Source organism: Corvus cornix, chromosome 7, assembly GCF_000738735.6.
Source record: "Corvus cornix cornix isolate S_Up_H32 chromosome 7, ASM73873v5, whole genome shotgun sequence".
Lineage (NCBI taxonomy): Eukaryota > Metazoa > Chordata > Aves > Passeriformes > Corvidae > Corvus > Corvus cornix.
Genome location: NC_046337.1, coordinates 8,491,301 through 8,509,521, shown reverse-complemented (window position 1 = coordinate 8,509,521; position 18,221 = coordinate 8,491,301). Strand labels below are relative to the sequence as shown.

At 43.0% G+C, this 18,221-nt stretch overlaps 1 long non-coding RNA gene across 1 annotated transcript; it reads right to left on the bottom strand.

Annotated features, from left to right (window-relative positions):
• Positions 1–5,243: 5,243 nt before the first annotated feature.
• On the bottom strand, positions 5,244–17,613 carry LOC109145691. Its single transcript, XR_002047326.3, has 2 exons — positions 13,005–17,613; positions 5,244–7,885 (listed from the first exon to the last, which is right to left on the bottom strand). It is a non-coding gene; the product is annotated as an uncharacterized LOC109145691 (long non-coding RNA).
• Positions 17,614–18,221: the final 608 nt, after the last annotated feature.

Here is an 18,221-nt window from a genome sequence, read left to right as displayed (position 1 = left end):
GCAAAACCAGCATTCCTGAGTCTGAGAGGACACCAACCTGTGATTTCCTCACAGAGGTGGTCCTCAGAGTTTAATTACTATACTTTTCGATGAGTGTGCAAAGGCTGTGGGAAGAATTATGGATTTTCTCTAAAGATCTAAAACAGACTTTAAAAGAAAAACTCCAAAGAAAAACCTTCCACAAAATTTTGTGGGCCAGACTGCTCCCTTTCTGCTGGGCTTAGTGCAGTGGTAAGGCTGTCACTTATGGCTCCCTAACACATCCCCATGGGCTGCTCCAGCTTTCACCAGATGGCAGTGGTGCCTCAGGGACTATCCATCAGATGAGGTTAACAGCAGGCTCTCCTCCCCCCTCCTGGCACACCTACCAAATGGGGGGCTTTGGGGAGCAAACCATTGCACCTTCTCTATCCTGTTCAAGACTCTCCCATTTCTTACGGCATCTGCCGCAGAATGTTATAGGAAATCTCTAAATCCATAGGAGTTCCTGAAAAATGAGAATAATATGAACAACACTAAGAAACAGGTGATCCTGGCAGTTCCTGTAGCTACATCTACAGATGCCTGTGAAACTCCATAGAACCCTTCTGTTAATAAACTTAAAAGGACATTTTCTATAAATACAAGGACAAGGTCAGATGGAATCAGAGCTTATGGGTTCAGTTTTGCCACAAGCCCTGTATTTGGGCTAAGTCATCTAACCTTTCCATTTTTCAGTCTGAATGATGAGCACAGTAATCCTCTTTCAAATAATATATGATGAGTTTTAATTCAGTTGTCATCTGCAAAGTGCTAATGGTGACGAATATCATGGAAATATCTATCTGAATGTTTGCATAGGTGTACAGTCCTGAAGCATAGGCAATATTTATATTCATGACTGTGGAAACACACTGAAGTTTCCAGCAAAAGATTTCCATCCATTCTCCTCCCAGCCTTTCCATAGCTCCTGTCACACTCCACACTCATTAATGAACTCTTATTTATTTTGGTTACAGTGATTAGCCTGTCATTTCTCCTATATAGAAAAGCCAGTTTTCCTGGTTCGATTACCACTTTTCTCCATTGGTTAGAGTTTGGAGCAGACTTTTTTAGAGATAGGGACAGATTTTTCAGGACATGTGGGGAAACCCTAGAGGAAACTACTAGTGAGTGTATGGATTCTGCCAGAAGTGAGAGTCCAGCTGGGAGGTGCAGCCCAGCTCAGTTGTCACAGAGATGGATGGCTTGGGAAATGGTACCTCAACAAACATGCAGAGGGACACACATTTTCCTAAGGAAGTTGCCTCTTACCCTCTAGTGGACCAAGAGACCAAGCAGGTGTCATACAAACCTGATCTGGTCAAAGAGTATTAATCTGTACATGAATATCTTTTGAGAGAGAGGGATACACAGGTATGTAACAGTGCACACACAGGCTTTAAGTGCACCCAGCAGAGGCACACCTGATCCACCACAAAGTGCCTTCTTTGAGCTACAGCCCTGGTAAACTCTGAGGGGTTTCCATGCTTGCATATAACAATTCTACTGTTAAGACAAATGATGGCTCCAGTGGCATTTCCTGCTTCTCTAAGTGGCAGAAGGTGGGCAGAGAATTGCCTGTGGTGTGTGGGCTGTAAACTCGTGCCGCCTGAACCCTCCCGAGATGTGAGAAACAATGTATTATCCTCTGCAATGTGAAATACATTCTGAGGCACAGAAGTCTTGTCTATTACAGGGGAGTACAAAGAAAAAGGAAAGGACTGGCCTGTACTGGCTGTGTTTTTATGCTGAATTTATATTCTCACAATGCTGGGTTTTGAACCACAGCTCCATCCCCACCTTGCCACAACCCTGCAGCTGTGCAGATGTACAAGCTGTACTGCACGAGCAAGGAAGAGACACATTTTTAATAAGTTGTTCTGACATTTCTACACTATGGCATTTGTATTTATTACAGCAGACCATCACTGTGCACATTGCAAATCAATACAGTGAATGTGAAGGCATTCGTAGCACTCAGAGCCTTGTCCATTACTGTGCTCTCCAGTTGTTTACAGTGCAGTAATGAGGCACTTGTAGGCCTCACTCAAATATGGCTTTCATTCCCCAGCATGATCAAATGCCAACATGCTGTACAATGGTTCCTTTGTGGATCAGGTATAGACTGATTTAGCCTCGGATAATACTGTGGTAGTCACCAGGGCTGTAGTTCACTCATATCAGGTAAAGATAAAATAAGTCAAAATCTCAGAACCACACAGTTTCTGGAATTCGGGAACTTTTGGCTCTGATCCCTTTCTATCAGGAAGAAGAATTTAAAGAGGAGAAAGGGAACACAAGGAAGAAGGGGGTGTGGAGACAGGAAAAATACCCCATTTCAGCCATGTATTGGCAGCTTCCATATGACAAGTCATGAGCACAGCTCAAAAACCCATTTCACAGCTTCTTTGGCTGAAACAAAGCCTGAGCAAATGAGACACTCGCTGATTCTCTTTGCCATGTCCCTTGTCCCTTCATATGTCCTAGGTGTGGGCACGACCAAGGGTCTGTAGCAGGTAGGAGGTTTGAGCAGCTACAATCTGGCATTGCAGTGGGAAGCACAAAGCCCAAAGAGCTAGTTTGCTTCCAGACTGGAGAGATTTCAATGAGATGCCATGAGAAGCACAGACTTACTTAAAACAGGGCTTTGTCCTTCTCTCAAGTGTCTTCAATGACCATATTAAAAGTAAAATCTGAAACTCCTGGTAGAAAAAAGAAGAAATGAAATACAGGTATTTTGACTTCTCTCATTTTTTCCCCAAATGCTAATTTTCTTCTGGCAGTTACAAACTTCTTCAAAATCTCCCACTTATACTTTCTGTCTTCAAATCTCACGTTTGGTCCTCTTTAATTTTTTTTAAATTTTTTTTTCAGTCTTTCTTCTCTTTTTTCAGTCTCTGTTTTCCTGCCAAGGATTTCCCTTTCCACATCTCCCTCAGCTCATTTCTGTCACACCCAGCTGCTCCAGTGGCCCTTCCCTGTTGGACATCTCTCTACTCCCAGCCCTTCGTTATCTCCCTGCAGCAGCAGGTCTATTATCCTGCTGTTCCTAACCCCAACCCAAACTACAAAACTGGATGTTTGACAGCACCCAGCTCTGGTGCAGGGCCAGTTCAGACTGAGCAGCCCAGGCAGGCTGTACCAGTAGCTGCTCACAGATGAGGCTCAGGAAGCCAGACTGATCTACCCAAGTGCAGAACAGGAATGGCTACACCTGGATCAGCACTCTGGTGTTTGAGGAGGGGCAGCAGCTGGAGTTGTAGAGTATTGTTAATAATGCTATTGTGCAGAGCAGAGAGGGTCAAGACAAGATTCACCTGGCCACCAACACACTGAGCAGGAGCTACACAAGCAAGGCTTCAGTGACAGATTCTCCCAATGAATGACATGACTGTCCCCGTGTCAGGTCCTTGTCCGAAACCAAAGTATTTCTCAGAAGTCAGTGACTAGGCACGGTGCCTTGCCAAATTGTTATAGAACACTTACAAGGAATTGTTGCTTTATCTGAAATTACCTTGTTTACTTGCCTTAACAGTTTTCTGGATTTATTTGCTAATCTGCAAATTATAGCAAATCATTTAATTTAGCCAATTAAACAAGATGTGGGTTTGGAATCCCTTACGTTTTTTAGACATGAACAAGCCATAAAATTTACATTTTATTCAGCAGCTCCTAATGAGCTGATTGTAATTGGTGTCTCAAGCGAAACTTATTTCCGCCACTGCAAAAGCTGACTTCTGAGTGTGAGGAGCTGGTGCATCAGATGGGATGCAGCAAATCCTCCAGCTGATGGGTTCCCCTTCCACATCTACCCTGACCTGGCATGACCACATTAGGAGGAGCATTTCTGCTGTAGAGCTGTGCTATTCTGTTTCAAAAATCCACACTTCTCTAGTGTGTACAAATAACAAACTCCCTCGCTACTGCTCCAAAAAATATTTAACAGTAGCGGCTCCAGGGATGATTCACATTATTGAAATGTAATTAGTCCTACAAGAAGTGTAGGAACATTTACTAGTCTATTATATTAGCATAAAGAATAATTACCGTGCAGGGACTTTTTTTTAACACAATTTTAGAAGTACATATTTTGCACTGTCAGCATACAGAAAGGCAGGGAGACTTGGTAAGCCCACAGACAAGTGTTTATTTGAGTCATGGGAAGAAGAATATATCCAAGGTCTATAAGTAACCTGAAAAGGGTACAAATGTACTGCAGCGACTCAACAAAGTGCTTATTCTAATCCTTATGAATATGCACCACATGTATCTTTTATAACTGTATGTTTTGCAGTATTTAGGCAATAGTCAGTACTGGAGGCTTTGTCAGCTATGCTTCAGTGCATTCATAAAAGCACCTTCCGTTTAAAGAAAGAGGATTTCATAGTAATGGGCAAAATTGTAAGTGCTGTCAATGGCTACATTTCATCTGCTTGATTTACACGGCATAGGATGAATGCCTGATCTGAATCACATATGCTGGAGATGTGCTGCATTCAGTGCAAAACAACTGGAATTCACAAAAGAGATGAATGAGCCAAATCTGCTAGCTCTTGGTGTGGTGACTGTCCATGCAACACTCACAGGGTTACACTGAGGTGATCTCAACACTGCAACAGTGAGGGGAAACTAGCAAATGATGAGTCTTCAGATGCTGTCTTAAATCTGTCTGGGGCCAAAACACACCTACTTAATAAGCAGGTGTTCAGTTTTGGTGCGCAACATTGTTGAAAAGAGGTCTTGGGCTCGGACAACCTAACTACAGGTAAGCAGAGGGCATTTCAAGATGGAACATGCAGATTTGGATGGTTGGTACTGTTAGCAAAACACTACTGAAACCTGTGTTTTCTGGGGCTTGTTCTTGCTCTGGTTGGATGGTCTGTAAGGTGGGGGAAGCCTTGGCAGGGTTTTAGCCTGAACTATGTCAGAGAAGTTGTTGGTGAAGCAAGGTGGCTGTTTTGCACAGTGATAAGCTAGGTGTGTCACATACCTTACGTGGACTTAGGTATGGTATTAATCAATGACAAGAGGTAACACCCTGGCATACGCCACCTAAACTGTGCCAGCAGCAGTTAATCAAAAGCCAGAGGTTTGGTTTGCTTTGCACTTCACAGCAGAGATCAGATGGAGACACCACATTTTCTCTTCCAGCCTATTTCCTCTTAGTCCCCAAAAGTTACATTTCTGTTCCTCTAATAGATGAAATAAGGGCATAGTCTGGATATTATAAAAACAGTTTAATTTTTATTTTCTCTCTCTCAAACAGGGATTCAGTCTGGGAACTCAGGTGGAGTAAATGCACACCTCTTGCCCCAAACTACAACAGTAAGGCAAGCACAGAGTGAGATTTTTTATTACTTGTAATAGCTTAAAATTTCAGTTGAGAGATGGGCTGATTATCACAACAAACTTTCCTCAAACCAAAAGCATCATAACAATGGAACTCAAAATACTTTCAGCACAACTAAAACCTTTAGTGTAGAAGACACTTGAAAAAGTTATCCTGGATTTAAAATATAGGCTAAAAAGCCAGGCAGATAAAAGGTTAACTCAGAGCACAGCAGAACAGGACAAAGGAGCCTGAGCAAGGTCAGAGGAAGGTAAAACCTCTATGCAGCACAGCAGAGAACCATGCTGAGTTTGAGTCCCAAAGGCAATACAGATGCACCAGTGCACATGTTAATAAGCTTCATCTCAGCAAAAACTATTAGCATGGGCACAGCCTCCTGCTGCACCAATTATTCAGCTTTGAGTGCTAGTTTAGTTTCTTCAAGGTGCTCCACTGCAAACAACAGCCATGCCCGCTGCTCCCCTGCCCTGCACAGCTCCTTTGCAAGCAAATAAATCTGTGGTACGCCAAAAAAAAAAAAAAAAAAAAGGACATCTTGGTTGTGTCTCGGCCTTCCTTCCAGTGTTTCCTTTGAGGAGTCCAGAGCTATAACAGTTTTGACTGTTTGAGAAGGTCCCCAGGGTATTTTCCCCTTGACACACTGAGGAAGATAGAGAGTATGGATTGGGAATGTTTGCAGGGACCCTTGAACCACAGAGTCAAGGCTGGCTGGAGCAGGGGGCTGGCAGCCAGCAGAGACTACTCACCTTTACTCTCACCCTGTCATACATGCTCTGCCCTGGCTGACATTGGGTTTCCTCTGTGTGCTGTGTCTTAGAACCAGAACCTGCCAGGAGAGGACATCTCTGGCACATCTGGCAGCAGCTCTGTGGCTGTCATTGGTCACTGCCTCAGGAATGAATTTGTCTGGAGGCTGAGGCAACTGCTGCCTGGCCTTGAACACAGCAGGGCTTACTTTGGGTCACATCTGCCCCAAAAACAGTTTGGCTGAACTGGCTATTTCAATGTGCCTTGCATGTTTCTGCCCTCTCTGTCATGTCTTTGATGGTGTCAGCCCAGGGATTTATTGTACGATTCTGCAAGTCCACAAAGACAGGGATGAATTCAAATGGAGAGTGTGCCCCATGGCCAGGCATGTTGGCTTGGTGTTTGACTGACCCTCTCCAAACCCAGACTGCTCCACTGCTCCATAGAAGTCACTGGAGGAGCCAAGAGACACAGCCAGGGAAGAAGGTAAGTTCTGAAGCCAAAGAAAATAAAGCTTTAATCATAATTATAAGGTTATTTTATGATATCCCAAGAAATCATCAGGAACTTTCCAGTGTCTTTCTCTTTGGGCCTATTTTAACTGAGCTAACTTCAGCTGAGTTTTCTGTGAAATATAAGGCTTGCTTGGGGGACAATTATCCCCCCTTGATGTGTTTTTATGCTGGTGTGATTGATATATATACCAGCCTTAACTTCTTCACAGGGGTTTTGGCACAGTTCAGGGAGCAATTCTCCTGGTCCCACTCAACTTACATTTAAATGTAATAGCCACTACTAGGATTTTTTTCTTGCACAAAGGGCCAGATGCAGAAGCAGGTCTTAGATGTCTGAAATAAGATTTTTGGTGCTGAAACTTAGATCCTCTTGAAGGTTTTGCAAAGGCTCTGAAGTTTGTGGACTGAGAGATAGGGGAGCAGTGGGAGCAGCAGGAGCAGCAAATCGTTGCTGCATTGGAAAGATTGGGGGGCTTAGGTAGCAGGTAAGTCCAGCTGCAACATTTCATCAAAAGATACTGTGAGCTCATCCCGTCTCTGTCACCATCCATTTCATCCTGCCATAAAAAGAGAAGCCTTTGTGCCTCAGAGGGGAAAAAAAGTCTTTTAGCCCAGCTAGCCCTAGAAGGGCACACTGTGGCATTAGGATCAGCATACAAACTGAGAATAAAAGAAAAGCTGCAACTCTTCCTGTTGTGAGGCACTGTGACTGACATCCAACTTGCATCCTTGCCTAGATCTGTATCTATGACAAGGCTTCATAGGCCTGGACCATTTCCAGGTCACTTGGCCTCAGTTGTGCTGCTCTCCTTACTTTCCTTTGTCATTCTGGGTCCATCTATGTCCTCCAACTAGAATACTCCAGCCTGTGACAATTTCCTGAATATGTTGTTTGGACTCGTATTTTTTAATCCAACTGATTGTGAGGTTCCTACCAGCGCTAGCACTTTTCTCCTGTAGGCTAAGCAGCATCACACACTTTTCATTACCTAATAAACTTGTCCAGCACCACTTCAGAGTCTTAAAAATGTTGAATAGAATCCTTTCCCTCTTCCTCCACAGGTTGGTGACTCATCATGGCTGGGAGCAGAGTCAGGCTGAAGACTCATGTGGTGCCATGAGTGAGTCCCACACCTGGGCCACAACGAAGCCCACTCTGTTTGACTTGGTAAGCGAGTGGAGGAGCCTCACTTCTTCTCTGGCTGGGCTGGAGGTGGTTGAGCCAAAACCAGCTCCTTGAGGAAGCTTTGGTCTGCAAGAAAAACATGGAAACTGCTGGATATTGAAAGGAGCAGTGAAGAGACAAGAAAAAACATTAATAGGAGAAAAGAAAGCTGGTCTAATAACTAGACTACTAATACCCAGGGTATATCATTCAGGGACTGGGTGGCAATTTCTATTGTCAGCTACCCACTTTATTATGTCCTCAGGGCAGTCACTTTGGATCCCAGCATCTGAAGGCCTTGGGCATTTCATGAGCCTTCACACCTCAGTTTCCCGGCTCTAAAGAATAATGCCACTTTCTCACCTCTCAAGCAACTTGCAGGAATAAATACATCAAGGTTTGTCAGGAGCACAGGCATAGATTGATGCACATCAGCAAATATGCCCAGGCTCTTCTTGTTTGAAAAGTCCACGTGCCATGAGTGCATGTGGGCACTGGGTATGTGGAGCCCAGCAGGGCCTGGGGGGCCATGCAGACACTGGCAGCGTGTTTGGGGGAGCTGGTGCCACGACATGGGAGATTTACACCTTGGCTGCCTCCACAGTAATGTCCTTGTGCACACAAGTCCTCACTGTATCTGCAATGTTCCCTGCAGGGATGTGCTATTAATTCACATCCCAGCCTCGTGTGCAATAATTTTTCCGTGGAAACAAGCCCCAAGACAGACATGAGAGTGGATATGTAAGGCAGGGCAACAATTAAGGCCAACTGGAGCAACAGCATGGTGGGAAAGGAGGGCTGTGTGCCCCTTTTCCACTACCGCTGCAGGACTAGCAAAGACTCCTGTAGTCCCGTCAGGGTTCTCTGCTCCCTGTGCCTGAATATGTCAAGGAATCAAATATTTTGAGAGTAACTTTCATGAGTCATTGTAGACAATGTGGGAAAAGATGGAAGAATTTGGTTTGTCCTGGCTTTTTAATGCAGACCAAGCTGAAGTTCACCGCAGAATTGAGCGATTTGTGCTCGTGGACTTGTACAGCAGTATGAGGTTGGAGGGAGAGAAATGAGGGCCTGTGAGGAGGAGATGCAGAGCCAAAGCAGGCCAGGAGGAATGAGTGTTAGGCAAAATGAGAAAGTAGGCATGCCTGTTGTGAGTGAGTGTGCAGCTGTGGAGAGGGGCATGTGTGAGACAGAAAGTAGATGAGGGACCTGCCAGTGGCAAGTGTGAAGATGAACACCCAGTAGTGACAATGATGTTTGGGGCAATCAATGATGCTTGATGCATGGAGGACGAGATAGATGTCATTATTCTACAAAACCGTACACAAGCAAAAACAAAGCCATCTTTTTTAAATGAAAATGAAAGAGAAATGACAGGTGAAAACCAAAATATTTGTGAGATGATTTAAACAAAGAGAAGTAAATCCAAAGAATATATTTTTTCCCAACCAATATGATGTACGGTATAGTTTACAAGAGAAGAAAGAAAAAAATCAATCTGTGGCAATATCTGATGTGCCTCTCTGTAATAAACTGTTCTGCAATTATATGAACAAGGTGGTGGTGGTGACGAGAGGTAGGGGATTTTTGTGTCTCCAAATGTGCCGGGTTTGTATCATCCTGTCACCAGTTGTTCAATATTGTGATACCGGACAATCTCCAGTGTTTTTCCCAGTAGGTCAGTGAACTTATTTTCTTATCAAGCCTTAAGGCAGGTGCAGACATGAGGAAGGCATTTGCCTTTGTTTTTCTCCTTCAGCCCAGCCCAGCAGCTCCTTAGTATGCGTGGCCAGTGATTCAACCACACAACTTTCCTCCTCCCAGTATTTTCTTTATAAGGATTGTGGTGAAAAGCACAATGGGGAGAAGTTTCATCTCTCCCTGTAAATATGAATTAGAGAAGTGTCTGATACCTGTTATAAAAGATGGCATTTTAATTACCACCTGTACTGCAGCAGGCACACTCACACATCTGCATCTACACACAGAAACACACTCAACACCCCCCGCTGCACCTCTCCCCCCCTCCCCAGGATGAGGAAGGTCTCCTTCCTCCTCCAATCCCTTCTTTGCCTTTATACAACCTGGGGAACACGGGCTGATTGGAAAGGTCTCTTTCCTTGATAACAACAATTCAATGCGCCTTGACATTTTAATAGCCTGCCGTCCTAGTGAACACAATCGAGCTGAGCAGTGAAGCAAAAATCATTAGGTAAGCAAGATAATCTAAACGAAAAATCAACCTCAACTGGTTCCCACATCTGGGGCACATCTGGGCAGAGCCTACCCTTTCCTGCCTGCTTCTGAACAGGAATCCTCTCCTGGGAAGTCTGTCAGGGGAAAGAGGGGCATCCACGGATTTATTGCCGGGGGAAATCCACCCCCTCCTGCCCCCCTACCCCTCCCACCTGCAGACCCCTTCCCTGTGCTCAACCCCCCCCTTCCGTAGGAGTGAGATGCTGACTTTGCAGGCCATTCGCTTTATGAATATGACCCTCAAAGGGAAGAAACCCTCTCACAAGCCCAGAACTATGTTATCATCGTTATTAAGGAGCTTAAAAAGGAGCTGGGAAGAGGAGACACCGGTGGAATTGCAGCCTGATTGTGATTGATGTGTTCCTATTAGCTCCTCACTGTTATCTCTCTGGATGGCAAGAACAGCCAGTGGCTTGTAACACAACAGATTACCTGAGTTTTCAGCCCTAGACGGATGTTTAAATAAAATATAGTCCCTTTTAGCGAGAAGCTCATTTTCTCTCTGAGGCTCCCAGACTATTTCATGTCAGCTGTGATTCGCTGTGACTCTCCTCAGTAAACATGTCTTATCATTAATAATTCTTTACAAGCACAATTTCATGGAGGCTTTTTGTATGCACGTGTGGGGGGAGGAGGGGGCGTGCATGCGCAAATGTTGGTCTCAGCCTCATCTCGATACAGTTTGGGAACCCAAGGTGCTTCTCTTCAGAATTTCACCTGCCTTGCCAAAAATGATTGATTACCCTTAGCAGACTGGGTGTCCAGCTATACCCAACAAATGACTTTGGCCCCTAACAACAGGCCTTGGCCAGATAGAAATCAATATTTCACCATTAAAATCTATCAAAGAAGAGTTAAGGCACCATCTGTCCCTGCCGCCTTTCCATGGTGTGTGAACATTAAATCCGACACTTGTAGTACATGAGTAATCAATATATAGTAGTTCACAGATCATTTGTGGTCCCCTTTTAGCAGTGATGGATGCTTGGAATAGTTGTGATTCATTTTGTCACACCATTAAACAAGATTCTGTCCAGTTCCTTCCTGATTTCATTTAGAGGATCATTCTTCACAGTTCATAAGAGAGAAACGGTTTTACCAATCTGCTTCTATTTCAATAAGTCACTTTATAGAGATTTTGTGTCCTGCAGACTGTAAAAATTCTGGAGAGATAGTACAAACATACCTCTAAAACTATTCACTGCATGACATATGCATAAAGTGTGAAAAACTGAATGTAAATATGTTTACCTCTTTATCTACAAATATTGGTTTTAACCCTTCCCTTGCCAGAGGGGACTTGAGGCAGAAGTGCTTGGAAATACAGCCTTGCCTAGGGCAGATACAGCCAAGTTTGGAAATGGGCTGTAATTAAAAGCATGAATAAAACAACTGCAAACTCAGTGATAGGGCTCTATTCCTGAAATAGAAATGGTGAGTTCTCAATAAAATAAACACCTTTCTTAATTGCTTCTGCTGATATGCACCCACCTTTTTCTGAATTGTTCATTTTATACTGATAATAAATGTATAATTGCAAAGCATTTTTAAGTGGTTCCAAATAAATGGCCTTCTTTTTTTTAATTTTTTTTAACTTTTCTTATAATTGGCATTATTATGCAGACTTCTTCCTTTTTGGAGGAGGCGAGAGAATTACATATTAATGTTCCGTAGATTATTAATCTCGTAAAAGACCTGCTCTTTCAGTCTCCAAATCGTTCAATCAGATCCTCAGACAATGCTATAATTGGGCATCATGATGGGGCTTCTCAGATTTAAACACTTTAGGAATTGGCCCTGTCTGGACTTCCCTTGGCTGCAGTAAGAGATCCAAATAATATATAAGCAGCAGGCTTGGATGCAGAGATAAAATGAGAGAGAGCCCTGAGGATCTCTCAGAAGACATCTTCTAAAACCTGCATTGTGCTGCAATTTTCCTAATTAAAGGACATAAATAGCAGTGATTCATGCAAGTAGCAGTGCTAGCTTGTCCTCCGTGGAGTGCTTGATGCTGTAATTTTTAATCAGGTTGGTCATTTATAACCCATTCATTTTTAGGAATCCCATTTGGCTGCTGGAGTGCACTGACTCACTAAACACAGGGCAGAGGAGGAGGAGGAAGGCAGAAGCCCGTCCTCAGCTGGACAAGGTCCCACCAAAGCTTTCCTGGCAGTAGACTAGACCCCACAGATAATTCAAGTGTTCCTGGAGGGAGAACATATTTGTTAGAGTAGAAACCACCTCAAAGTGTGTGGCTGTGTCCCAACAGTGTTGAGTGGCTCTGGGCAGATGGGAAGGGGTAGGAGGAGAGGGGAAGAGCCCTGTTCTCTTCAGTGAGATGACCAGGAGAAGGAAACATGCTAAGCTGATGAGTTTATGCTCATACTAGTAAAGGAACCAGTACATTAGTGATAAAATGGTACAGATGATTTGTGTCAGTAAGGCTGAGTCACTGGAGCAGAAATCCATAGTGAAGATGGAAGGGCGCAGGAGGGGCCAGGCCTGGCTTTGTCACAGCTCCTGCGTGGCTGGACTCAGGTACATAAAATGGCTCCAGGCAGAAAATATTGCCCTGGCTACACATGGGCTATGTCCCAGGAAAACTGCCCATGGTTCCACACACACTGGAGCAAGGGTGAGCGTGGGGGAGCTGTGCCCAGGAACACGCTGTACTCTGAGACACGGACCTTGGCTGTGGCTGTACCTTTAACGTCTTCCTTCGTGACTTACTAATTGCATAAAGACAGCTGTGCTCCTGGGAGATAACAAATGCAAAGTATCATTGTTAAAAACAAGCTAGTTAAAAAACTAAGGCGAGAACTTCAGCACAAATCAAATATCCACCTAGATTTCAGTGAAGATATTCTGATTTGCACACATGGAAAGCCCTGTCCCTTATGCTTAGAATTACTGTGTTTCAGAGAAAAGAAATTCCAAAATAATTACTGACTGTTTTCCAGAAAAAAACACATGGAATCACTGTATGGAAGCAGTTCCTAAATTCAGCCATCCGCCTGATGTCCTGGAGCTGGAACTTGCTGAAGGTACTGAGGTCCTCTTGTTACCACTGAGAAATTCCTCAGGTTCAGTGCAGAAGCAAAAGAAAGAAAAGAGATTAAAAAAAAGAAATCGAGTAAGAAATCTGAGTTATTACCAGTAAAGACATTGCATGGGGAAAAGAATCAAAAATGAAAATATGCATCATCTTTACTCCTCAAATATTATGCAGAGTACCCCTCTTTGGCTGAACCTCTAATACGTGTAAACAGATACAGGTATTGATTTTTTTGCTAATAAACTGCATAGCTGTGATTCCCTTATTATAAATCTTTTCTTAAGCACAAAAGTGATCAAAGGGAGGTGGAAGGGGTTGCAGGGTAACAAGACTAATCAGGACTTCACCATCAAAGTAAATACATCCAATTAACAGCTATTAAAGAAGAATTTTATGGCACCGTGCACAGTGAAGGCCATTATATCCAGTGGAATTAATCTTAATTATTTGTACCTGTGTACATACATGCAAAGGAAAGCAACTCACATTAATCTACATTAAACTTAATACACAGTTGGTGTATTATCTTCTGAGTCAAAATTGACTGCTGGTTTCTGCATATGTATCTGTGGTGCTATCTTCAGTACATATGGGATGTCTAAGGGCAGAATTTGCTCCATATAGAACAACCCAGCAGTTAAAATCTTTCCCGTGATTTCTAAAAAGCAAAACAAAACCCAAAAAACCCAAACCTGATATAGCCAGATATTATAATCTCAGAAGTCTTTCTTACAAAAAAAAAAAAAGAGACACACAAAAAAAAAAGCCCAGAAGAGGCTGTACAGATTTATTATCCAGCTTAAGGGGAAACCGAACAAATATAAATCTGCAGCTTTCTGAGGTTTAAATATGGCAATTACTACTCCCAAAATATTGCATTTCATGCACTGTGGACAACGTTGTTAAAACCACCCATGATATTTTGGACTGTGGAGTTTTTTTTCTGGGTTTTTACAGAAGCTGACAGTAAATTATGTTGGTTGTTTGTTCACTGGGTTTGCATTATTTGATAGGGCTGGCTGTGGAGGTCTGTGCTGTGGTAACAATAATGAATGGTGTACTTTTTGCTTTAAAGCCCTGTCTAATGAATATAGACATAGGCAAACAGCTGCTTAGGATTCCAAAATATAACTAACCACAAAGCAGAGCTCCAGCTGGTCTTCCCTCCTACTGCATTGTTCAAGGGCATTTTCCTTATCAAGAAATAGGTTTTGAGTCCTAAGAAGGAAAAAGAGAAGCTGGTATCCATTGTGCCCAGCAAAAGCACTTGAGATGTGGTGGCTATCAAGCACTCAATGGCTTAATAGTCTTATAAATGTTTACACTTAACATTGGTTTTATCCAGGTCATAATATGCAAAATCCTGACTGTGCAGAAGTCAGTAGGTCCCAGTTTGATGCTGTGTCTCTGGTCAGGATCCCCAGAGCAAATGTTACCTACTTTAGCAAACACAGATCAGTGCCTTGTCCTGTGTGAAAGTATAAGCACTGCATTTTAGTTATATTTTTATATATGTTATTAGCTTTCAATAGCTATCAGGAGATCAAAATCTCATAGAGCCACTCTAAAAATATTTCTCTTAGGGGTAATCATACCCAGCAGCATTCCAGTCTTTCCATTCCAGCATTTGCAGATGTGTCAAAATATGGATCAAAGTCTTCTTATGCACTTCAGTTATTAACAAGCATTTTGGGTTAACAGTTGTAACTATGAACCTCTGGTAGTAAAACTGGCAGATTCATGAAGATTTAAAGAAAAGGCTTGATAATGTCTCATGTTATTTTCACTCCTTCAGCAATGTTTAGGCTGCTCTTGAATGTTTTAGGAGCTGTTACATTTCACTCTATGCTACTTAAAAATTGATGCATGTTTCTCAGCTATTTAACCATTATGGCTGAAGTGATTTCCTTTGCCCAGACTGCTCCTGGGGCTTGCTACAAGTTACACCTGCACAGGATACTCAGCACTCTTGAACTGCTGTGCAGTCTGGCATTTTAGCATGAAATCAAATTCTAATGTCAATCTTCGTTTCTGCACTGTCAGGGAATATCAAAAGGGGTGGTGTTACTGCATTTGCTTTAATTCAGATGCTTACTGAAGTCTGAAGTGACCATCCTCTCCTCTGCTTGTACAGCAAACCTGAGGCTTTTCCCCCAAGCCCACATCACTGTCCTGTCTTTGCACATTAACCATAAATCCAGAGATTATGTTGCCTTTGGGTTTCTCCATCAGGATGACAATATAAGTACCACAAACCGGAAAGTCTCCCAGCCCAGGGGCATCCAAGCAGCAAGGAAACTAAATGGAGAAGCTCCTGCAAAGGTGGGGAGTACAGGACATTAATGGGGATGAAAGGAGACAAACTTAGAGGAAAAAATGGGAGAGTCACCTGCCAAAGACTGATGTGCTCAGAATGACGTCAGTGACTCTTTCTGAGAGGATATTTGAAAATACACCATTTCCCACTGTAAAATGGTAAGATCAGAGCCCTGATGCTCTTCAGGGCAATTTTGCACTGGGATAAGTTTGCAATGCAGGTGGTAGTGAACCTCTAAGAAAAACCAATGAGCTCCATGATGAAATGAATGCTGAAGGCAGAAGTACAAACACCATCATTAGCTACATTCCTGAGGTCTGCAAAGTACGACAGCAATGTCTGTTCATGCAAAAAGTTGTTAGCGAGCCTCAAAACCACCAAGTAAGTGGGTGGGGATGGAGAAAAGATTTGTATACAAAGCTGTGTCTTTGCGAGTAAAAAAAACCCAAACCCCACAAATGGATGTTTCTGAAAATATCTCAATCCTGAAAGATTAGCCTGAGCAGAAGTGTCACTGTAGAAACCATCTGCATATTGAAGAGGTTGCCTAGCAAGGGTTTTTTTCCCTCATTATTATTTTCTACTTAGATTGCTAAGAAAAGATCTCTCAGGAGAAATAACAGTGGGATCTTAAAAATAGTTCTGAATCTGCCATTAAAAATTCAACACAGATATTGTCTAAGCCATCTGTACTCAGGTTGTTTTGAAGTCATCATGTTAAATATGCTGAGATTCTCTGCTGAGCTTGGTTTTAAATCTAGCACCCACTAAAGTATTTCCCTGAATGAGATGGCCAAAGGGCAGCCAGTGCTTGGGGAGCAGCTTACGGCTTTGACGGTATCTGGACATCAGGGCACAGAGAGCAGGCCGCTTCTTCCCAATGGAATAAAACAGGATGAGGAATCACTCTGAAACTTGATGAGGAGATCCACAGGAGTTACCACGAGGACAAGGAATTGCACTCTAGCTAGAAGAGCTGATGCATAGGAGGTACCACGAGAAACCCCAGTAATAAAAATGAAAAGTGAATGAACCAAAACCTGATGTTTTCTACATTTCTCCCCTATGTTGTTACACATATTTCTGTTCCTGCAGTGCTGTGTACAACCACACTTGTTTGATCCCAGGGTCATCACACTCACGAGGAGTGGGATGTAGCACTCTTCTGTGGTACAGATGTTTGTTTATATTTATATTATTTACTGAAACAAATGTTATTTGGATACATTTAGTGAGGATGAATGTGGCAAGCAGACAGCTATGTTACATTATGAATGTCTACATTTGGAGGAAAGTGAGTAAAATATTGACATTGGTTAAGAATTTTCATAATTCATCTTAATGTGGAGAATATAAGTGGAGGTGGGTAAAACCTCAGCCCAAGTGAAACTAGTGGAAAACTACTGGACTCTTTGAAATACCCAGCAGAAGCCATAATTTTAGGTGGATGGCAAACACTGCAAGGATTTATTGTGTCCTAAATTCTCCACCACTACAGTCTCCAAGCACATCTCAAGGAATATGAGTCATTGTTTCTCTTGACCTTCCTCTGGGGACAGCAGAGAAGACGCCACAAAATGGTTTCTTTTGCCACCAGCTGTATTTCAGGGCAGAGGGACTGCAGGTCCCATTTGCTCCTGGGAGAGGAAGGCAAGGTGGAGATGTCTGCACCTGGAAGGGCAGGAATCGTGCCTTCGGTGTCTGTCCATTCCCAGAGGAGTTCTCTTGTCAGGCTGGCACCGTGAACACCCATCCTTGCAATGAGGGAGCCGGGAGGATGCCTGGAAATGAATTCCAGCTTGCTGGAGGTGTGGGGTGGGCAGGCAGTGCCTCTGTCTCCAGCCCTGGTCTCAAGCCACCGCGCACTTTAAAGCCTCGGACCTGTTCAATAACGTCAGCGAGCGCATAAAACCCTTTGTGGTCCCACACGATAATTCAACTTCCATCAGTGCTGCTGATCTTGCCAATGCAACAATACCAGCTACCACATGCCAAAACAATAAAATAGCTGTTTCCATGAGCAGCCCAATGTAATTTGAACTCTTCAGTTCTTTCCAGTTATTTACAAGCATTGTATGTCACAAACAGACCACCTCTTTTGTAATGTTCTTTAGGAAAGCTGTGCATTATATTGGCATAATAGTCTTCTTCAGGGAGAGCATTTTGTTTTAATAAAATGTGTGCCACCATATTTAATCAATCAGATTGATTGACACCAGCACTAGCTGCGTCTCCCAGCAGATGCTGCTGCTACCTCATTCTTATTCCAGTTTCATTTCTCAATCAAATCCATGTGTAAAAAACATAATGTACTGCCAACATAATGTAATAAAACTTCAACTGAAATGCACACCACCACAACTGAAACTGATAAGTCAAAGTATGGGGAAAGTTAACTTTAGCAAAATCATTTTTGACATGAAAATATTAAAGTTTTACAGTTCAGATATGCCTTGGCTAACCCTAACACAAATTCAAAAGTTTCTCGGGTGTTAAAAAAAAAAGAAAAACTATAGAAAGAAATTCTTCTAGAAATTATTGAGCTTTTTGCTGGGTCCCAGCATTTTCTAATCTTTGGAGTTTGCTGGTGTCATTCCAGTTTGATTTAGGCCCCCCAGGTGAGATGAATTATAGCTTTTACCTGGACAGCTCAGGTGCCTGTGTTAGGTGAACACCTGGTAGTGGTGATGCACGGCTCTGTGCCAGAGGCTGAACTGGCAGGTTTGGAAGGCAATGATTCCTACAAGCACAATGGGAAGCCTGACTGGTGGATGTTACACACAGGATAAAACTAC